Source organism: Oncorhynchus nerka, linkage group LG16 (genome assembly GCF_034236695.1).
Source record: "Oncorhynchus nerka isolate Pitt River linkage group LG16, Oner_Uvic_2.0, whole genome shotgun sequence".
Taxonomy (NCBI): domain Eukaryota; kingdom Metazoa; phylum Chordata; class Actinopteri; order Salmoniformes; family Salmonidae; genus Oncorhynchus; species Oncorhynchus nerka.
In genome coordinates, this window is record NC_088411.1 from 7,908,376 (window position 1) to 7,932,720 (window position 24,345).

The 24,345-nt window shown below is 40.7% G+C and overlaps 1 pseudogene; it reads left to right on the forward strand.

The window, feature by feature from the left end:
- The first annotated feature begins 3,183 nt into the window (after window positions 1–3,183).
- LOC115143966 (C-reactive protein-like) lies at window positions 3,184–19,079 on the forward strand (annotated as a pseudogene).
- The last annotated feature ends 5,266 nt before the right edge of the window (window positions 19,080–24,345 follow it).

Consider the following 24,345-nt stretch of genomic DNA (forward strand, 5'->3'; position numbering starts at 1 on the left):
AGCGCAATATTTTGTCACGAAAAGATGCTCGACTATGCATATAATTGGCAGCTTTGGAAAGAAAACACTCTGACGTTTCCAAAACTGCAAAGATATTATCTGTGAGTGCCCCAGAACTGATGCAACAGGCGAAACCAAGATGAAACTTCAAACAGGAAATTAGCAAGATTTTTGACGCTCTGTTTTTCATTGTCTCCTTATATGGCTGTGAATTAGCCTGCCCTTTCTATCGTTTCTCCAAGTTGTCTGCAGCATTGTGACGTATTTGTAGGCTTATCATTGGAAGATTGGCCATAAGAGACTACATTTATCAGGGGTCCGCCCGGTGTCCTTTGTTGAAATTGTTGCGTAATCTCCAAGCTGCTCGCATTCTGCTCGCATGAAGAGATATGTGAAAAACACCTTGAGGATTGATTCTAAACAACGTTTACCATGTTTCAGTCGATATTATGGAGTTAATGTGGAAGAAAGTTTGGCGTTTGGATGAATGAATTTTCGTTTTTTTTTGGTAGCCAAACGGACCGATTTCTCCTGCACAAATAATCTTTCAGGAACACTGAACATTTGCTATCTAACTGAGAGTCTCCTCATTGAAAACATCCGAAGTTCTTCAAAGGTAAATGATTTATTGAATGTTTTTGCTGGTTTTTGTGAAAATGTTGCCTGCTAACGCTAAATGCTAATGCTAAATGCTAACGGTAAATGCTAGTTTGCTATGGTTGAGAAGCATATTTTTGAAAATCTGAGATGACAGTGTTGTTAACAAAAGGCTAAGCTTGAGAGCTAGCATATTGATTTAATTTCATTTGTGATTTTCATGAATAGTTCAAGTTGCGTTATGGTAATGGGCTTGAGGCTGTAGTCATGATCCCGGATCCGGGTTGGCTCGACGCAAGAAGTTAAAAAAGTGCTCTCTGGACCGTTTTTCAAAATTCTTTTGAATTTTGTGTCAATTACACACGTATAAGAACTGTATCAACATACTTTAGTCATATTTCATTATCATCATTTTAAAAATGTGTCTTACTTGTGCATAAGTCATATGTTTTGTCCATTTGTAATATGATTTCATAGGATGTCAAAAGTCGAAAATGTGAACTTCTTTTTCAAAAACTTATCACCCCCTTTAAAAACAGCTTTCTGGACCGTTTATCTAAATTCTTACGCTTTTGTCAATTAATCATGTGTAAGAACTGTAGAATATACTTTTGTCAACTTTTATTATCATAATTTAAAAAACATTTTTTACTTGTGCATAACATTTACATTTACATTTAAGTCATTTAGCAGACGCTCTTATCCAGAGCGACTTACAAATTGGTGCGTTCACCTTAAGACATCCAGTGGAACAGCCACTTTACAATAGTGCATCTAAATCTTTTAAGGGGGGGGGGTGAGAAGGATTACTTTATCCTATCCTAGGTATTCCTGAAAGAGGTGGGGTTTCAGGTGTCTCCGGAAGGTGGTGATTGACTCCGCTGTCCTGGCGTCGTGAGGGAGTTTGTTCCACCATTGGGGGGCCAGAGCAGCGAACAGTTTTGACTGGGCTGAGCGGGAACTGTACTTCCTCAGTGGTAGGGAGGCGAGCAGGCCAGAGGTGGATGAACGCAGTGCCCTTGTTTGGGTGTAGGGCCTGATCAGAGCCTGGAGGTACTGAGGTGCCGTTCCCCTCACAGCTCCGTAGGCAAGCACCATGGTCTTGTAGCGGATGCGAGCTTCAACTGGAAGCCAGTGGAGAGAGCGGAGGAGCGGGGTGACGTGAGAGAACTTGGGAAGGTTGAACACCAGACGGGCTGCGGCGTTCTGGATGAGTTAAGATAATTAACATAAGATACATTAACATAAGGCATATGTTTTGTCCATTTGTAATATGATTTCATAGGAAGTCAAAAGTCATAGTCAAAATTCACTTTCTTTTGGCCAAATGCAATTAAGAAATGTCCAAATGCAATATGAAAGATTTGAAAATGCCAAATCAGGATGTTATGTCCTTTTGCCATTTACCATCACGAATTTGACATGCTCAAAAATACTGCAGAAATGCAAAATTGACTGGCCTGATGAACACAGGATGGCCGGGCAGTGATATTTGCTCCTTTCCATCACTCGTTGTGTTGATTTCAACATATCCATTTGGTGATGTTTTTTTTTCACTATTGAATCATATTGCAAATGCACGTGCAAAATATCCTTTTAGTCAGATTCCCACCATTGGTGATTAACATGATATAATATGACTTTTGAGGCAATTTCTACAGAAACACTACTAAATGACAGAATGGAGGTATAATTTGTAGAATTTCAACCATGAGATCTTTTTCAATAATAATAGAAATAATTTTATGTATTTTACTCACAAAATATAATTTTAGTCAGTTATCCAACATTGGTGATTAACATTAGGCAATTTCTATCATAAAATTACAACACAACTGAAATGAAGTGCCATTTGGAGAATTTCAACCTCTGAGATATTTTTCAATATTTGAGGAAATCAATTTTACGTATTTTAACAGGCAAAGCATAATTTCCAAAAGATTTCAAACACTTTGGGAAAGGCGTGCCTCTAGTGAAATTGCATGTTTCGATAGCGCGCCGAGGTGATCGTGCGGCAGAGTCGATTTCCGCGCTTATAAACGCAGGGTCGTTACATTATTTTATCAGCAAAACATAATTTCCAAAATATTTCAAACACTTGTTGTTAACATGATGTAATATGACCTTGAGGCAATTTCTACCATAAAACTACTAATGGTAAGGATTGGTTTTGGGGTATTGGTAACTGTTTTGTTATTGAATCTTACCTCGCGGTGCTCGGTCGTATATCCGACGTCAGCATGACAACAAACTATCTAGCTCTTAGCTCTCTGTTATAGTATAGTTACAGATCAATGGGAAAATCAAATCAATTAAGACTTGAAATTGAAAATTGAAATATACTGGCACATCAATCGTCTGTATATGAAATTCATTTGAAAGGGTGAGGTTAAAGATGTTTGTTTTTGTGTGTAGTTCACCACTAATCGGTAGCTAGGTAATGTTAGTTTAATAACCGAAATTTGAGCTAGGCTAGCTGTTAGCTAATGCTTGACTTTATCATCATGAGATAACGTTACATTAGACATACACGTGGTGTCACGCCCTGGTCGAAGTATTTTGTGTTTATCTTCATTTATTTGGTCAGGCCAGGGTGTGGCATGGGTTTTTGTATGTGTTGGTTTTGGGATTGTAGCTTAGTGGGGTGTTCTAGTTAAGTCTATGGCTGTCTGAAGTGGTTCTCAATCAGAGGCAGGTGTTTATGGTTGTCTCTGATTGGGAACCATATTTAGGCAGCCATATTCTTTGAGTGTTTCGTGGATGATTGTCCTTAGTGTCCTGATGTCCTTGTTCTGTGTTTATTTGCACCAGTATTAGGCTGTTTCGGTTTTCGTTACGTTTATTGTTTTGTAGTGTTTGTATTTAGATTCGTGTTGCTTCAGTTTAATAAACATGGATCGCAATCTACACGCCGCATTTTGGTCCGACTCTCCTTCACACCTAGAAAGCCGTTACAGAATCACCCACCACAACAGGACCAAGCGGCGTGTCAACAGGCAGGAGCAGCAGGAGAGGCAACAGCGGCAGCAGGAGATACGAAATAAGGAATTCTGGACTTGGGAGGAAATCAATGGAAAAGGACCCTGGGCAAAGCCTGGAGAATATCGCCGCTCCAAGGAAGAACTGGAGGCGGCGAAAGCGGAGAGGCGCTGGAATCAGGAGAATCAACAGAGGCAGCAGCAACAGAAGCAGCAGCAGCAGTGGGAGAGGCTCACACAACCATATTTCCATCTCACAGCGCTTATTTACGGAAGACAGAGTGGACTACCTGAGCTAATTAGCAATCTGTTTCTCTGAATACGCCTGCTGTGTGAAGACAGACGCCACAAACATGTTGTTACTGAAAAATACTGTTCTGTGTTAACCGGTTAAGACCGTGTACAGTAGGTGTGTATTTTTTGCATTAGTGAAATTATTTTGATGTGATATGAACCTAGAGGGATTTATTTCAATAACCGTAACCTTACTGCAACTGAGAATCGATTCACGTTTAGATGGCTTCCAGAGCTAATTCTCCCTTTAAATATAACATGTACCTAAGGTCATTGGACAAAGGAGTAACGCTAGGCTAATTTTAGTCCACTATTGGGCTAGCATTAGCATCGTTGCTTAGCAGTGGGATTTGGACGTTGCATTGTAGCAGATGTTTGACTCAGTAAACCATATCAGCAAACCAATGGAGAAAGTCCACAGTCTTTGCCAACGCAACTAGCTAGCTAGCTACCTTGTTTTGTGTAGTGACACAGGGACTGAGGGAGGGCGCAACGTCAGCCATTAGCTAGTTAGCGTAGTTTTGACATACAGTCCTTTCAGTGTGGTCATGGCCAGGTGGTGTGCCCGATAATGACTGGTTTTAATGCATCTTAACCATTGACTTCAGCATCTTAGTTGCACAACCATATGTTGATGCATAACTAGCTAGCCAGTGAAATGTGAGGGCTCAATGTATGAGTTGCAACAGCACCTCACCACACGCAGCAGCAACGCATCGACTGTTGCTGATGCTGCCTATCTTTCTTTTCTAGTTTGTGAGAAGACAAAGAACAGGGCCATTCTTTCACCTGACAGCTAGCCAGCCGGAGAGACGGGGAACAGGATCGGGAAACAGTGCGCAGTGGGTGCTGCAGAGCCACCAGAGAAGATGGCTAGTAGTCCAGAGAAGAGTTCCACAGCACAGGAGCTGAAGAAGCAGGGCAACCGACTGTTCCTCTGCCGCAAGTACCAGGAAGCTGCCACCTGCTACAGCAAAGCCATAGTGAGTAGCAAGCTACTGCTCTTAAGGGGAATGATGATGTAAAATGTCTACACCTTTTCAGATGACTGAAAGTCTATATGATTTGAGATATTGACACTGTCCTATTCACCTACTCTGAATAGAAGTAGCTTGGTCTGATGCACTCTTACAAAAATAGCTTGTGCAATATGTAGGCCTAACGTGCGTGGTTGCACCTGTGTGTGTGTATACATCTTACCAACAGAACCGTAACCCCTCAGTGGCGGTGTACTACACCAACCGTACTCTGTGCCAAGTGAAGCTGCAGCAGAACGACAAAGCCCTGGCGGACTGCAAGCACGCGCTGGAACTGGACCCCCATTCTGTCAAAGCCCACTTCTTCCTGGGCCAGTGTCACCTGGAGCTGGAGAACTACAACGAGGCCATCGACAACCTGCAGAGAGGTCAGGACCAACCCTCAAGGCCAGTTTCCTAGACACAGATTAAGTTTGGGCCTGTATTCACTAAGGGTCCGATTTAGGAAATTAAGCCTTTCCTATATACTTCTTAGTAATTGGTATTCAGAGTAACCTTATTAAGGTGCATAACAGGCTTGGTAGGCGTGGTTCACATGCGCACGCCAAATAAGTGTAATTGAACTGCTAAAAACCGTCCCACTGGCTGGCCAACAGATGTTCTCGTGGAGTTTTTATTCAATAGGGTTTTCAGTACATTTCTCTTAATAAGTCATCCCTTTAAATACAGTACACCTTTTCACTTTGGTTTTTGTCAACAGACTCAATAGAATATATTGAGAGAACGGGTTCAGAATATTATGGATCAATGAAGGAAAGATATCTAAATATATGCATATTTGTCTCCGTTTCAACACCATTTGGTAGATTTTTAAAAAAATACTCTGATCTTGTAGGTTATTTAGGGTTAGGAAAGTATTTATGAATCATAAAAAATAGCTTGGAGAGCCTTTAGGCATGAAAGAAAGTAAACAGTGGTTTGATTCATTCTAAAAATTGCCACACTCACTTATTTAACCTGTGGTAATGTTGGAATATTTGTGTACATAGAGAATAGTGTACAATAGCTATACCCACATACATTGCCTGCACCAACCATGGAACTGGGTGATAACACAGCCAAGTATGGTGCCATACATCGGGTTCAAACTGCTGTCTTAATCAGTGTTCCGCTCCATAACGATTTAATTAGCCTTTTATTTTTTTATATTATCAACTGTTACTAATGATCCTTAGCAATAGCCACATGGCCGTGATGGCGTTTACAGAGGAAGCAAATACAGGTAAACCAAACTTAGGTTAGGTTATACCTACTGAAGGGAACTAATAGTAAATTGGCAGTTGAATAAGTGTTATTATTATGCCTACTCACAGTCGACACTGATAGTGGTTAATATTTAACATGATAGAAATAGGAGACAAAGTCGGGGTAGCCTATAATTAAGACATTCAAGAGTGTCCATTCCTGCAAGTTAAAAGGCAATTGAAATTCTGCATAATGGCACGGCATTTCATAAACATAAGTTGATATGCTTTAGGTTTCTGCCATATGACTGGCACCTTTGTCTCCAGCGACTACAAGGTCAAATATATTTACATTTAAATTAAATTATATTTACAATTTTCTTATCCAAAAAATATTACTAATTTACCTAGCTATTACGAAGCTGCAAATTATAGTGCTTTGGACAATGGTGTTATTGCAATCGGAAAAAATAAAGTAGATGATTTTTCCACTTGGAGTCGATAGATTTGCTGGACCATATTCATGGTTTCCTCATGTGTGAAGGTGGTGGAATTAGAGACTTAAGGCATGGTCAGAATACGGCTTTTCATTAGACATCTCCGCCACACATTCATTTATTCAATCTCCTCCCAAAATGATTAGCAGGCGAATAGCATGCTATTCATGCTTAAATTCGTCACAATAGGCATGGAGAGAGAAGTGCATAGGAAGGGAATTGCTTTCCAAATATGCATGCTTACCTCGAGCCGGAATCAGGCACAAAGTGTCCCAGTGTGTAATGAATACGATTATATGAACAGTCTTTTTGGAAGTCCATTTCACACCTTTTTAAAATATATATATATTTTTGTAAATATATCACATTTATTTAAGTGTTCAGACCCTTTACTCAGTACTTTGTTGAAGTACCTTTGGCAGTGATTACATCCTTCTTGGGTATGACACTACAAGCTTGGCACACCTGTATTTGGGGGACTTTATCCCATTCTTCTCTGCAGATCCTCTCAAGGTCTCAGGTTGGATGGGGTGCATTGCTGGACAGCTGTTTTCAGGTCTCTCCAGAGATGTTTGATCGAGTTCAAATCCGGGCTGGGCCACTCAAGGACATTGAGACTTGTCCCGAAGCCATCCCTGCGTTTTCTTGGCTGTGTGCGTAGGGTCGTTGTCCTGTTGGAAGGTAAACCTTTGCCCCAGTTTGAGGCCCGGAGCGCTCTGGAGTAGGTTTTCATCAAGGATCTCTCTGTACTTTGCTCCATTCATCTTTCTCTCGATCCTGAGTAGTCTCCCAGTCCCTGCTGTTGAAAAACCTCTCCACAGAACTTTACTTACTTATTTACTTATGTAAATAAGGTATTTCTGTTTTTGCAAACATTTCTAAACTTGTTTTTGTTGTGTCATTATGGGGTGTTGTGTGTAGATTGAGGGGGGAAATGTATTAATACAATACTTTTGCACCTGTTTCCTCCAGCATCTTCACAAGGTCCTTTGCTGTTGTTCTGGGATTAATTTGCACTTTTTTAACCAAGTACGTGCATCTCTAGGAGACCGAACGCATCTCCTTCCTGAGTGGTATGTTGGCTGCGTGGTCCCCTGGTGTTTATACTTGCGTACTATTGTTTGTACAGATGTACGTGGTACCTTCAGGCGTTTTGAAATTGCTCCCAACGATGAACCAGACTTGTGGAGGTCTACACATTTTTTTTATGAGGTCGTGGCTGATTTCTTTAGATTTTTAATGATGTCAAGCAAAGAGGCAAGGAGTTTGAAGGTAGACCTTGAAATACATTCACAGGTACACCTCCAATTGACTCAAATGATGTCAATTAGCCTATCAGAAGCTTCTAAAGCCATGACGACATTTTCTGGAATTTTCCAAGCTGTTCAGAGGCACAGTCAACTTAGTGTATGTACACTTCTGAACCCCTGGAATTGTGATACAGTGAAATAATCTGTCTGTAGACAATTGTTGGAAAAATCATTTGCGTCATGCACAAAGTCATGCCTAACCGACTTGCCAAAACTATAGTTTGTTAACAAGAAATTTGTGGAGTGGTTGAAAAATGAGTTTTAATGACTAACTTAAGTGTATGTAAATTTCTGACTTCAACTGTATATTCATTGAGCTTGCCTGATGCTTTAAGCACACTGATGAAATGAGACTCTATTCGACCATCCTCCTACTCCCTTTAACGCCAAGTGGTTATCAAAAGGTAGAGAGCTGGAAAGATTTTTCTAATATGTTGAGGAGCTAGTGTCATTCTCAGACTTCATTTACTTTCTGTTTTGAGGTGAAGAAAACATTACTTTGAGAAGCTCCACAGCTCAGTGGCATTAAGATAATCAGAAATACTTCAGAGTACCAAATTGGCACATTTATAGCCTAGGGCTACTTCTATGCGTAATCAGGTGTGGTATGTCCTTACTCATCATTGACAGGAGCCCTCCAAACAAAAGACAATGAATAAATTGACAACTCGTAAATGTAATGAAATAATCCAACATTTGTTTCTCACAGGTGTAGCAAACAATGAGAACGGTGTAATTATGGCAATTAACAGTAAATGTTCTTCTGTTGATATATGTCATGGGGGAATTGATAGACACTAACAATCAAAGGGCACACAATGAAACAATGAACGTGCACAAATTGGCGGGAGAGAGTGCATTCTGGAGAGAGACGTTGTGCATATTAGCCACACTCCCCTTTTTGCACTGTTCCTTCCTGTTGCCTCCGCAATGGACTAGTCCGCTGAGATAGGTGTGAATCAGACTGGTGTCTCGTGTGCCATACACTTTTTTGCTACTGCTCGACTAAAAAAAATCTTGGGCGATTAAATGGGATCAGCCCTAGTGAGAATAAAACTGTTGATGTTGATGCAAATTTGAGGAATGTCTGGTTGATTAATGCATTACAATTTGACGGTGCATTTTCTCTTTTGTTCAATAGGGCTGGAATGGTAATTGTAAGCAATGATTATGGATGAAGACCGTGAATAAAATAACCGTTCTTAGACATCCATTTTATTGTATTTTTAAGTAAATATATGATAACAGTAGTGTAAATTAATGATTTATTATAAACAATATTTTTTCTACCTTATTCCTTCAATCTGTCTCCATTTCCTGCTTCCAATTTGCTCCCTTTGATGCTGTAACATGATCCATTTGTACTACCTTATGCATAGTGCTCTGGCCGAACTGCGCATGTTCAGGCCGTGAAATCAAAGGCACTCCTTCGATATAAAGTTATTTTTAACGAAGATGATAATGTGTCAGTTTGTCACTTTCGCGAGGTTGGACAAATAACATGTTAAACTATTTTAGACATTGGTTTGAATCTAGGCTGTGCCTTTAGATTTTGAGAAAATTAACATTTTAAGTAAGAATTTTTCACTTCTCATTGAATTTTCAAAATCTGACCTGTTCTGTTTAGTCTGTGCCTTCCCAGAGGTCTTGCGATATCGCTCTTCTGGGTTTAGAAACTCTTTGGTGCTGCCTTGCAGCAAATGACTGTATATATGAATGGACAACATCATTGATCACAAATCAAACTCTACTTGTCATGTGCTGGATACAACAAGCCCCTAATCAATAATTCAATAAGAGTTACATGCTGACAAGACCGAATTTTGATTTTTGTCCACCCACACCAGACGCGATCAGACACGCAGGTTCAAATATCAAAACAAGCTCTGAACCAACTGTATTAATTATGGGGACAGGTCGAAAATCATTAAACATTTATGGCAATTTAGCTAGCTTGCTGTTGCTAGCCAATTTGTCCTGGGATATAAACATTGGGTTATTATACCTGAAATGCACAAGGTCCTCTACTCTGACAATTAATCCACAGACAAAAGTGTAAACCCAGTTAGTTTCTAGTAATCTCTCCTCCTTTAGGCTTCTTCCTTTGACTAAATATGGCAGTTGGCAACATTAAGGGGCACTACCGACGAGTGTGGACCTCAGTTCATCTTTCAATCACCCATGTGGGTATATGCTCCTAAAAACCAATGAGGGGATGGGAGAGGTGAGACTTGCAGCGTCAAGCATCACAAATAGAACCAAGTTCTATTTTAGCGCCTGGCTATGCAAATGCTCGTTTTCGTGTGCGCGAGCAGTGTGGGTGCATTGATTGAATACATCATTGTACCCACATTTACTAAATAAACTAAAGTAACAATAAAATAACAATAATGAGGCTATATACAGTGGGGCAAAAAAGTATTTAGTCAGCCACCAATTGTGCAAGTTCTCCCACTTAAGATGAGAGAGGCCTGTAATTTTCATCATAGGTACACTTCAACTATGACAGACAAAATGAGAAAAAAGAATCCAGAAAATCACATTGTAGGATTTTTAATGAATTTATTTGCAAATTATGTTGGAAAATAAGTGTTTGGTCACCTACAAACAAGCAAGATTTCTGGCTCTCACAGACCTGTAACTTCTTCTTTCAGAGGCTCCTCTGTCCTCCACTCGTTACCTGTATTAATGGCACCTGTTTGAACTTGTTATCAGTATAAAAGACACCTGTCCACAACCTCAAACAGTCACACTCCAAACTCCACTATGGCCAAGACCAAAGAGCTGTCAAAGGACACCAGAAACAAAATTGTAGACCTGCACCAGGCTGGGAAGACTGAATCTGCAATAGGTAAGCAGCTTGGTTTGAAGAAATCAACTGTGGGAGCAATTATTAGGAAATGGAAGACATAAAAGACCACTGATAATCTCCCTCGATCTGGAGCTTCACGCAAGATCTCACCCCGTGGGGTCAAAATGATCACAAGAATGGTGAGCAAAAATCACAGAACCACATGGGGGGACCTAGTGAATGACCTGCAGAGAGCTGGGACCAAAGTAACAAAGCCTACCATCAGTAACACACTACGCCGCCAGGGACTCAAATCCTGCAGTGCCAGACGTGTCCCCCTGCTTAAGCCAGTACATGTCCAGGCCCATCTGAAGTTTGCTAGAGAGCATTTGGATGATTCAGAAGAAGATTGGGAGAATGTCATATGGTCAGATGAAACCAAAATATAACTTTTTGGTAAAAACTCAACTCGTCGTGTTTGGAGGACATGCTGAATGCTGAGTTGCATCCAAAGAACACCATACCTACTGTGAAGCATGGGGGTGGAAACATCATGCTTTGGGGCTGTTTTTCTGCAAAGGGACCAGGACGACTGATCCGTGTAAAGGAAAGAATGAATGGGGCCATGTATCTTGAGGTTTTGAGTGAAAACCTCCTTCCATCAGCAAGGGCATTGAAGATGAAACGTGGCTGGGTCTTTCAGCATGACGATCCCAAACACACCGCCCGGGAAACGAAGGAGTGGCTTCATAAGAAGCATTTCAAGGTCCTGGAGTGGCCTAGCCAGTCTCCAGATCTCAACCCCATAGAAAATCTTTGGAGGGAGTTGAAAGTCTGTGTTGCCCAGCACACTCTCAGCACACATTGTTATACAGAAACGAATATAAAACGCTAATATATCTTGATTTGATAAGTATTCAACCCCCTAAATCACATTAAAATCACATTTGGCAGCGATTTATTTCTTGGTAAGTCTAAGAGCTTTGCACATCTGGATTGTACAATATTTGCACATTCTTTTAACAATTCTTCAAGCTCTGTCAAGTTGCTTGTTGATCATTGTCATAGGTTTTCAATCCGATTGAAGTCAATACTGTAACTAGGCCACTCAGGCACATTCAATTTATCACACAGGCACATTTGATTTAGCAACTCCATTGTGTATTAGGCCTTGTGTTTTAGGTTATTGTCCTGCTGAAAAGTGAATTTGTGAACTCTGTGAGCTCAATGCGCACTCTGCGGTTTCTTTATATAAGTCAGATCATGTCTGAACTGTACGATGTAGTAGGGGAGTTGTAGTTTCCAACAGGCCCATGTTCTACATAGATTAGCACAGAAAATGTGATAACTACACTGAACAAAAATATAAATGCAACATGTAAGGTCTTGGTCCTATGTTTCATGAGCTGAAATAAAAGATCCCAGTGTGGCATATCAAGATGCTGATTAAGCAGCATGATCATTACAAAGGTGCTGGGGACAATAAAAGGCCACTCTAAAATGTGCAATGTTGTTACACAACACAATGCCACAGATGTCTCAAGTTGAGGGTGTGTGCAATTGTCATGCTGACTGCAGGAATGTCCACCAGAGCTGTTGCCAGAGAATGTGATGTTAATTTCTCTACCATAAGCCGCCTCCAATGTCGTTTTAGAGAATTTCGCCTCACAACCACATACCACGTGTAACCATGCCAGTCCAGGAACTCCACATCCGGCTTCTTCACCTGCGGGATTGACTGAGACAAGCCATCTGGGCAGCTGATGAAACTGTGGCTCTGCACAAACTGTCAGACAGTCTCTTCACGGATGAATCTCGGTTTCAACTGTACCGGACAGATGACAGACAGCGTGTATGGTGTCGTGTGTGCGAGTGGTTTGTTGATGTCAACGTTGTGAACAGAGTGCCCCATGGTGGCGTTGAGTTATGGTATAAGAATAAGCTACAGACAACGAACACAATTGCACTTTATCGATGCCAATTTGAATGCACAGAGATACCGTAACGAGATCCTGAGGCCCATTGTCGTGCCATTCATCCACCACCATCACGTTTCAGCATGAAAATGCACGGCCCCATGTTGTAAGGATCTGTACACAAAGCTGAGTGCTGAAAATGTCCCAGTTCTTTCATGGCCTGCGTACTCACCAGACATGTCACTCATTGAGCATGTTTAGATTCTCTGGATCGACATGTACAACAGCGTGTTCCAGTTCCCACCAATATACAGCAACTTTGCACAGCCATTGAGGAGGAGTGGGACAACTTTCCACAGGCCGCAATCAACAGCCTGATAAACTCTATACAAAGGAGATGTTGCACTGCATTAGGCAAATGGTGGACATAGATACCTTTTTTAAGGTATCTGTGACCAACAGATGAATATCTGTATTACCAGCCATGTGAAATCCATAGATTAGGGCCTAATGAATTTACTGATTTCCTTGTATGAACTGTGACTCAGTAAAATCTGTTAACTTGTTTGGGATAGGGGGCAGCATTTTCACTTTTGGATGAATAGCGTGCCCAGAGTGAACTGCCTCCTACTCAGTCCCAGATGCTAATATATGCATATTATTATTAATATTGCATAGAAAACACTCTGACGTTTCTAAAACTGTTTGAATGATGTCTGTGAGTATAACAGAACTCATGTGGAAGGCAAAAACCTGAGAGAAAATCCAAACAGGAAGTGGGAAATCTGAGGTTTGTAGTTTTTGAACTCACCCCTATCGAATACACAGTGGGATATGGGTTATTTTGTAGTTCCTAAGGCTTCCACTAGATGGCAACCATCTTTAGAACATTGTTTCAGGCTTCTACTGTGATGTGGGACCGGATGAGAGCTCTTTGAGTAAGTGGTCTGCCTCCAGCCTCGTTCTCAGTCATGCGCTTTCACTTGAGAGGTAGCTCTCGTTCCATTGCTTTTCTACAGACAATGGAATTCTCAGGTTGGAACATTATTGAACTTTTATGATAAAAACATCCTAAAGACAAGTTTCTTCGACCTGTAATATAACTTTTTGCACTTTTCATCCCGAATGGACCAGATCGTGCTTTTGGATCTGTTTACCAAACGCCCCAACAAAAGAAGCTATTGGACATAAATGGACATAAATGATGGACATTATCGAAGAAAACAAGCATTTATTGTAGAACTGCGATTCCTGGGAGTGCATTCTGATGAAGATCATCAAAGGTAAGTGAATATTTATAATGCTATTTATGAATAATGTTGACAACCCAACATGGCGGATATTTCTCTGGCTGGTTTGGGCTCATCACGCCGTTTTCAGATTATGCTTTTTCCGTAAAGTTTTTTTGAAATCTGACACAACGGTTGCATTAAGGAGAAGTGTATCTATATTTCCATGTCTAACAATTGTATTTTCATCAACATTTATAATGAGTATTTCTGTAAAATGATGTGGCTCTCTGCAATATCACCGGATGTTTTTGGAACTAGTGAACGTAACACGCTAGTGTATACTGAGATTTTTTTTATATAAATATGCACTTTATCGAACAAAACATATATGTATTGTGTAGCATGAAGCCCTATGAGTGTCATCTGATGAAGATCATCAAAGGTTAGTGATTAATTTTATCTCTATTTGTGCTTTTTGTGACTCCTCTCTGGCTGGAAAAATGGCTGTTTTTTTCTGTGACTTGGTGGTGACCTAACATAATCGTTTGTGGAGCTTTCGCTGCAAAATATTTTTGAAATCAGACACTGTAGCTGGATTAACGAGAATTGTATCTTTAAAATGGTGCCTAATACTTGTATTTTTGAGAAATTTGATTTATGAGATTTCTGTTGATTTGTATTTGGCACCCTGCAATTTCATTGGCTGTTGGCCATCGGAACCCCAGTACCAAATATTTTGTTCCCCTCATCAATACCCCATAAGGACGAAGCAAAAACAGTTTTACATTTTTTTGGGCAAATGTATTAAGAACAAAAAAACGATACCTTATTTACATAAGTATTCAGACCCTTTGATATGAGATTTGATTTGATTTGAGACTCGAAATCGAGGTCAGGTGCATCCTGTTTCTATTGATCATCATTGTGATGTTTCTACAACTTCATTGAAGACATTATTAAAGTGGCTAGTGTGTCATTTCCTTAAAGTGGCCAGTGATTCCTAATCTATGTTTATAGGCAGCAGCCTCTGATGTGCTGGAGATGGCTGTTTAACATTTAGTGGTGTAGTATAGAATACAATGCAGTATATACATATTAAATGGAAGATGCAATATGTAAACACAATTTAAAGTTACTAAGATACCGTAGAATAGTGTGGCGTGCAGTTTATACAAATGAGATCAGTAATGCTAGATACAGAAACATTATTAAAGTGGCTAGTGATCCATTTCTAAAAGTGGCCAGTGATTCCTAATCTATGTCTATAGGCAGCTGCCTCTGATGTGCTAGTGATGTCTGTTTAGCAGTTTGATGGCCTTGAGATAGAAGCTGTTTTTCAGACTCTCGGTCCGAGCTTTGATGTACCTGACCTCGCCTTCTGGATGATAGCAGGGTGAACAGGCAGTGGCTCGGGTGGTTTTTACATTTACATTACATTTAAGTCATTTAGCAGACGCTCTTATCCAGAGCGACTTACAAATGTCAGTGATGATCTTTTTGGCCCTCCTATGGTATCGGGTGGCGTAGGTATCCTGGAGGGCATGAAGTTTGCCCCAGGTAATGCATTGGGCAAACCACACCACCCTCTGGAGAGCTTTGCGGTTGTGGGCAGTGCAGTTGCCGTACCAGGCGGTGATACAGCCCGACAGGATGCTCTCAATTGGGCATCTGTAAAAGTTTGTGAAGGTTTTAGGTGTTCAGCCAAATTTCTTTAACCTCCTGTTGCACCTTCTTCACCACACGTCTTTGTGGGTGGAATATTTCAGTTTGTCAGGGATGTGTATGCCGAGGAACATGAAGCTTTCCACCTTCTCCACTGCGGTCCCATCGTTGTAGGGTGCTGTTTCCTGAAGTCCACGATCATCCCTTTGTTGACGTTGAGTGAGAGATTATTATCCCGGCACCACGTTCCCAGAGCCATCACCTCCTCCATGTAGGCTGTCTCATCGTTGATGGTAATCAAGCCTACTACTGTGAGCCATCACCTCCTCCATGTAGGCTGTCTCATCGTTGATGGTAATCAAGCCTACTACTGTGAGCCATCACCTCCTCCATGTAGGCTGTCTCATCGTTGATGGTAATCAAGCCTACTACTGTTGTTTTGTTTGAAAACTTGATGATTGAGTTGAAGGCGTGCATGGACAAGCAGTCATGGGTGAACAGGGAGTACAAGAGTACACACCTGTCTATATAAGGTCCCACAGTTGACAGTGCATGTCAGAGGAAAAACCAAGCCATGAGGTCGATGGAATTGTCTGTAGAGCTCCAAGACAGGATTCTGTCGAGGCACCGATCTGGGGAAGGGTACCAAAGAATATCTGCAGCATTGAAGGTCCCCAAGAATATACAGGCGTGACAGTGAGCTAGCATCACAAGGCTTTTCAATGGAAATACAGCCTTAAATCATCATAGAGCAATTCTGTTAGTATTTTGTGTGTGTTGAGGCATTTCGTTATAGAATATGCAGTTTATACTATATGATGTATTTACTACTATTTATTATTTTCACAATTACTTTGTGGCATCTTTTGCCATTATGATATGTGTTTGCTGTGGTAGATTTTCTCAAGTGAAAAGATAGCTGCCAGTGCCATAGTCTTACTGGGTATTGTCAGTGTCACCTTAGCCAATGAAGGTATGTTTTGGTTGGTAGGCTATGGAAAATAGAGGAATAATTCTGGATTATACTAGCTATGATTATTTCTTTGTATCACATAACTATTTTATAGAAGATACAGAAAATAATGTCATACAATTGTTCTTGGTAAAATCCCAAATAGTAGATCCAATAGCTCATATCATAATACTTTCAAAGCATTACGTGTGCATACCTCCTCAAGTGAGCTCACGTAAAGCTGTTTTTATACTGTTGTGACCGTAGTGCAACGTAATGACCGTCAAGGGGTCTGGACCTCCTAATGGTTAAGGTGTTGGACTGACAGTCAGAAGAGGAACCCAGGTTCAAGTTCCAGTCAGTTAATTTGCTACAATACTGTTGTCATCTTCACCAGTGACTGCTCTAAGTTGATGATGTTATTGTTGATGATTTTGTTTGTGGTATTGTTTACAGTTGACCTGGGCAGGAAGGTACTGGTCTTTCCGTATGAGACAGACTTCAGCTTCATCCCCCAGAAGGAAATTGGCCTGCGCACGTTCACTCTGTGCATGCGTGTGGCCACTGAGCTGGAAGTCGAGCGGCAGATCATCCTGTTTGCCTACCGCACCACCGACTACGACAAGCTCAACGTGTGGCACAAGAAAGATGGCCGCATCGCCTTCTACCTGAGCGGCGATAGCGCTTTCTTCCACCTGCCGCCCATCACCACCTTCAAAACAAGTCTCTGCCTCACCTGGGAGTCCCGTACTGGGCTGGCTGGCTGCCTTCTGGGTGGACGGCCGCCGCAGCACCTACCAGCTGTACAAGCCGGGCCACACTATCCGGCCCAAGGGGACCGTCCTCTTGGGGCAAGAGCAGACAAACACCTTGGAGACCTGGAGGCTTTGCGGAGCTTTGTGGGGGAGGTGACCGACCTCAACATGTGGGACTATGTCTTACCGAGGAGCCAAATCCAAGCCCTGCATTATGGACATAAGCTCACCAAGAGAAACATCTTTGATGGGCCACCATTGAGTACCAGCTGAACGTGAATGTGATTGTGGTGGATGATGATTGACTCTGAGTGGAATCACAAACAAATGCAGATGTGATACATTTGTGTGTCTGTGCTGGACTGCTACTGACCTTTTTGTTTAGTTTGGTGTCCTAGGTTTAGTCACGTTCACACTTTATGCAGTCAATGAACTATGCTCAAACACAAAATATCAGTGGTTCATAGGAAAATATGACTTGCATTTTGTGATCATTAAATAGTCTAATGCAGGTCAAAACCAGATCCTTCACCAGACAGGTACCATGTAAACACCATGTATAGCACTATCCTCTTTCAACACCATTCTTCTTTAGACATCCACTATTTATAGGATACTGTAGATACAGTATGTCCACTCAATGTTGACACTTATTTCACAGTGGAAGTTTATTAGTCGCCTTTTGCAACCTGCTAATTATCACAAATATTCAGGACAAGTATTAAAATTAAGCTGGTGTTTAGTTACAGAGCTAATGCATTTTTTGCTTTTATACATTTCTCACGTGGCTGATGAGTACTAATTTCAATGGAATGTATTGTTGATGTACCGAATTTAACCACAAGGTGGCAGTATATGCTAGAGTTTTTATTCAGTGAGCGACGAATAAGACTATTTAATTTGTTTATTTGGATCCCCATTAGCTTTTGCAAAGGCAGTAGCTACTCTTCCTGGGGTCCACAAAAAAACACAACATGACAAGTAACAAAACATTGATACACTGATATACAAGGACAGTCACACAAATGTATAATACAATGATATTACAAACAATACAACAACAAAAATTATTCAAACATTACAACTAAAAAATGTGTGTGTTAGAGTTTGTTTGTGTGTGTCCCCTCACACAAACATACGAATGGTGTGGCATTCTTATGCTCAAGATTTCAATTGCCTTTGATCCCACTAATGATTCATTATTTTTATACTTAATAATTTAACTGTGCTTTGAGACAAACCATTGCCATAATGTTGCCATTGGTTAGCACACTGGTTAGCACACTCTCTCATAAATTGTCTATGTTTAAACTGATGTAAGAATGCTTTTGGGTCTGTAATTAAATCCTGGCATGTGCATAACTAAAGTATGTATTATTTAAGAGAAAATAGATAGTTTAACTTTTTGAGCATCCTGTTTGTATTATAGCCTACCTATAATGCTGGTGAGACCTTCACAATATTAAATATTGTTGTTATATTTTATTCCATTGTTTTAACTTGTATTCTTTTAAATTGTTGTTCTAAAATGAAATTGCCTTTGTACATGTTTATTAGACATATATGTTGTGTACATTTTTATTAGCCTATATGTTGTGAATGATGTTCTAACTCTAAAAGGAACAACACCACAGAAACAGTATAGACTTTTGTTCACTGTGACAATAAGGGTATAGTCCTGGAATAACCTTTGTGTAAATGTAATCTGTTGCTGTATTTTTTGTGTTATCTGTGATGGTTTTGTTTGTCTTGTTTAGTTTAGTTTTTTAATCATTGTACCTAAACTGTATGTGTAAGCATGTATACGCAGGGCCCAGCTGTAAAAGAGTCTCAGTCTGTGTTCCTTGTTGAAATAAAGGTATAATAATAGTAATAAATCCCTGTGCAGACTTAGTAGCCACCATGTAGTGTAGTAGTATGCTATGAACATGTTCTACCTCCTCCCCTCCACCTCCTTAGAGAGGAAGAAGTTTTCAGTGAACACACAGCATAGGCTCCCCAGAGGGTGGGAAAGTGCAGCGTTCCGAATGTGTGTGTGTGCTTATTCGGACCCAATCTCCTGCAGCAGCAGCTAAATGAGTTGGGAGGGAAGGCAAATGAGTTCTGACTGCGGGTCAGCAGCCAAATGTTCCACCTTCTTGAATGTTGCAATGCATCAATCGCACTGCCCACTCACTGTGTGGTAACACCTTTGTGGACCATCTGCCCAGGCAGGCTCCTCAGCCCTCTGGTTCCAAGCACATGGCTCTCTTTCTCCGCTCCTCCTTTCTCTCCAATCGCATCCCTGCCAAAGAGGAGTGCTAGCTGCCTCCCAGCCTACACACACACACACACACACACACCCATAACACTACACCCCCTACTCATACCCCCCATATCACCATATTGTCTTTACTTTGACTTATGGGAGGTTAACTTTTAAGTAAAGTATTTTATTTGATCTTTTTTTAGATCAGATGCACTATTAATTAAATATAAATACATCCCATATTGGAGTAGAGATTAGTGATTAAGAATATTTTCTGAGTATTTCTGAACAAATAATTATATTTCATTAGCCTACTTTGGACTGAACTAAAGGTTTATGGCATGTTAAATGTCAACCTTTAGTTTTTTTGTTCGATATCTAGGCACTGTTTTTCACCTATTCAATAATAAGAATATACTTTAGTGCCCAAAATACAAATTAAAACCCTTTTATACACAATCAACCATCATCATATTTGTTTCAAACATTATTTTATAGGATTATGTACAATATAATAAAACAAATGGAAAAATAATGAACAAATTGATGTTAAAAATGAGTCACATATGTTTTGACCCCCCTCATTTTCTAAGCAACATTACAATACATTTAACGTTTTACCTAAAAGTTAGGTTAATCTACAACCCCTAAACATTGCTTGTAGAGCCTTTTTCACCTTTTAATGGCCAACTCTAGTGAAAAAGTATGCATATAATGATTTACTCTCTGTCCTCTGAATGGTCCATAGCTTGTATTATACAACTGAGCAAACAGTTGTGGGCCGCCTTGTCATGCTCGCAGAGCCAGCAGCGGTGGCATGTGAGATCTGCATAATCGCCCATGGTGGGGCCGTCTGAGGCGGCGCAGTGTGGTGCGTGCGGCTCGCTGCCCGTCCCTGCGTGTGTGAGCTGGTGAAATCTCTTCCACACGAGAGGAGATAGACGGCGCAATGGAGGCCCGCAGAGCCGGTGGGGGAGACAGAAGGAGGCCCGTTCTGGATTCCTTCGAGCAACTCCAAATAGATTTCCAGGCAAAACATATTTGCATAAGCAAGACAGTGCTACGAGCTATCCATGTGAGCTCTGGCATGTGAGCAATAAACCGATGGATAATTTTTTTTAAAGAGAAATGTTAATCCGTTAAAATGTGGATGTTCAGCCTGCTATTGTCTTCATAAAACAACTACAGTTGAATCCTAACAAGACATAACATGATATACAGTTCACAATATTGGAGTAATATAAAAAAGTATGAATACCTAATTTGAATATATTTTACATGCATTGGATGGTTACTGGCTTATTCACCCTGCTACCATCTAACAAGGGAACACTAGAGGTGCATTAAAGCTGGGAAGGAGAGACTGAAAACGGCTTCTATCTCTAGGCTTCGGTGTGTTGAACATTCATCACTAGACGGCCTCAGCCCGGTACCCTGCCCTGCACCTTACAAAGTCAATAGACGACTACCAACAGGTACTCTACTCTGCGTCTTCCAGACTGCTGCCCCATATATATAGAGTCATTGAACCCTGGTCACTTCAATAATGTTAACATAACGTTTATTATTCTGAAATTCTTTATGTACACGGAACAAAAATATAAACACAACATGAACAATTTCAAATATTTTACTGACTTACAGTTCGTTCATATAAGGAAATCAGTCAATTGAAATGAATTCATTAGGCCCTAATCTATGGATTTCACATGACTGGGAATACAGATATGTATCTGTTGGTCACAGACACCTTAAAAAATAGGTAGGGTTGTGGATCAGAAAACCAGTCAGTATCTGGTGACCACCATTTGCCTCATGCAGCGCAACACATCTCATTCGCATAGAGTTGATCAGGCTGTTGATTGAGGCCTGTGGAATGTATTTCCACTCCTCTTCAATGGCTGTGCAAAGTTGTGGATATTGCAGAGAACTGGAATACACTGTCGAACACGTTGATTCGGAACATCACAAACATGCTCAATGGGTCTGGTGAGTATGCAGGCCATGGACGAACTGGGAAATGTTTAGCTTCCAGGAATTGTGTATAGTTCCTTTCGACATGGGGCCTTGCACTATCATGCTGAAACATGAATGGCAATGGGCCTCACGTTCTCATCACGGTATCTCTGTGCATTCAAATTGCCATTGTTAAAATGCAATCGTGTTCGTTGTCCTTAGCTTATGCCTGCCCATACCATAACCCCACCACGGGGCACTCTGTTCACAACGTTGACATCAGCAAACCGCTCATCCACACAACGCCATACACGCAATCTGCCATCTGCCTGGTAGAGTTGAAACCGGGATTCATCCGTGAAGGGCACACTTCTCCAGCATGCCAGTGGCCATCGAAGGTGAGCTTTCGCCCACTGAGGTTGGTTTCGCCAAACTAAAGTCAGGTCAACACACTGGTGAGGACGATGAGCATGCAGATGAGCTTCCCTGAGACGGTTTCTAACAGTTTGTTCAGAAATTCTTTGGTTGTGCAAATCCACAATTTCATCAGCTTACCGGGTGGCTGGTGTCAGACGATCCCGCATGTGAAGAAGCTGGGTGTGTAGGTCCTGGGATGGCGTGGTTACACGTGGTCTATGGTTGTGAGGCTGGTTGGCCGTACTGCCAAATTCTCTAAAAATACTTTATGGTAGAGAAATGAACATTCAATTCTCTGGCAAAAGCTCTGGTGGACATTCCTGCAGTCAGCATGCCAATTGCACGCTCCCTCAAAACTTAACGCATCTGTGTTGTGTGACAATCTGCGAGGGGCCTGTGGTCCCCAGCACAAGGTGCACCTGTATATTGATCATGCTGTTTAATCAGCTTCATTATATGCCACACCTGTCAGGTGGATGAATTCTTGGCAAGGAGAAATGCTCACTAACAGGGATGTAAACAAATTTTTGCACAAAATTTGAGAGAAATACGATTGTTGTGCATATAGAACATAAACATGCGTTATATTTTTGTTCAGTATAGTTAGAAACAGATACGATTAGCATTCCTACAACATTATTTAGCTGACATGTTATTTGATCTTGTCACGTTCGTTGAATGGATGAGACCAAGGCGCAGCGTGAGATGAATACATCTTATTTTAATGAAGACGAAGAAACACTTAAACAAACTACAAAAACAACGTGACGCTAAATGTAGTGCTGACACAGGCAACTAACCATAGACAATAACCCACGAAATACCCAAAGAAGATGGCTGCCTAAATATGGTTCCCAATCAGAGACAACGATAAACAGCTGTCTCTAATTGAGAACCAATCTAGGCAAATATAGACATACATAAACACCTAGATAGTATACACCCCCATAAACATACAAAACCCCTAGACAGTAGAACAACACATACATCACCCATGTCATACCCTGACCTAACCAAAATAATAAAGAATACTAAGGTCAGGGCGTGACAGATCTCTAAGAATTAAATTAAGCTAATTTATTTTCTTTTTTTGGGGGGGGGTAATCTGTGTATGCGACAGATGAACTTTGATTTGATTTACTGTGTGTGAGAGACTGTGTGTGAGAGACATGGAAATGTGCATTGGAAAGTTAAGACGGTGTCTGGTGTTTAATCCAATACAGTAATAACCACGTATTATCAGGTTATTTATTTTCATCACACAATTTTAACAAATGTGTTATAACCGTTTGTTACAGATTCATTAGATAGAATGTAATCCCAACAATATGTGTCTCTTTATGAATCAAATCAAGCTTTATTTATACAGCACATTTCAGACATGGAATGCAACACAATGTACTTCACAGGAAAAAACAAAACAAAAAATATTTGGTACACAACAAACATAGAAGGATAAAAATACTAAGGAATAACAATAATAACTGAACGACTAAAAAGCACCCTAAGGAAAAGCAAATAAAATATTTTTTATACATGTCCAGTTTAGGCCCCCTCAGATTCTCTGGCAGGCTATTCTAGAGGCTGGGGACAAAATAACTAAAGGCTGCCTCTCTATGCCCCTTGGTCTTAGTCTTTGAGATAGTTAAAAGGCCAGTGCCAGAGGACCTGAGAGACCTACTATTTATATAACTTAAAAGCATGTCTGAGATGTTTTGGGGTGCACAATCATGGATTGGTTTAAATCCAATAGAAGAATCTTAAAATTAATTATAAAACTCACAGGCAGCCAGTACAGAGACCTTAATACCGGTGTAATATGTGCTCTTGGTCAGTACCCGTGCTGCAGCATTCTGTCTGTTTTGCATTTGACCAATGGCTTTCTTGGGTAGACCAGATAGGAGAGCATTAGGTACTCCTCCCTCTTTTGTTTTGGGATTCTACCCTGTGTTTAGTTACGTGTTTGTTTGGTCTTCGTCCCAGGCACGCCGTAATTTGGGCTTAATAAAAATAACTATTACGCATTCCTGCGCCTGTCTCCCGAATCTATTCATACCAACGTGACACCAGTTGCCGTAATAAAAGTGTTTTGTTGTTGTGCACTATCCTCAAAAAATAGCATGGTATTTTATTTTGCTGTAATAGTTACTGTAAATTGGACACTGCAGTTAGATTAACAAGAATTTAATCTTTCTGCCCATACAAGACATGTCTATGTCCCGGAAAGTTGGCTGTTGTTTACAATGTTTTCTAGTCCCAATATCGTATATTGAGCAACAACTGTCCTGGTTTAGGGACACCGATCCCGTTGTGATATCACTTTCCTGAGCATGTCTGTGTCAACCAGGGACAATAAATCCATAGTGCCTTTGTGTGGAAAGCTAGGGCACATGTCATAAAACTTTTCATCAGGTCTGGCATGACTGATACCCAGCCTAATGTTTGTTATCTCTGAAATATGCTGCAAACTCATCACATTTAGATGTGGAGCAAAGTTCATATAGGTTTACGGGGGTAGG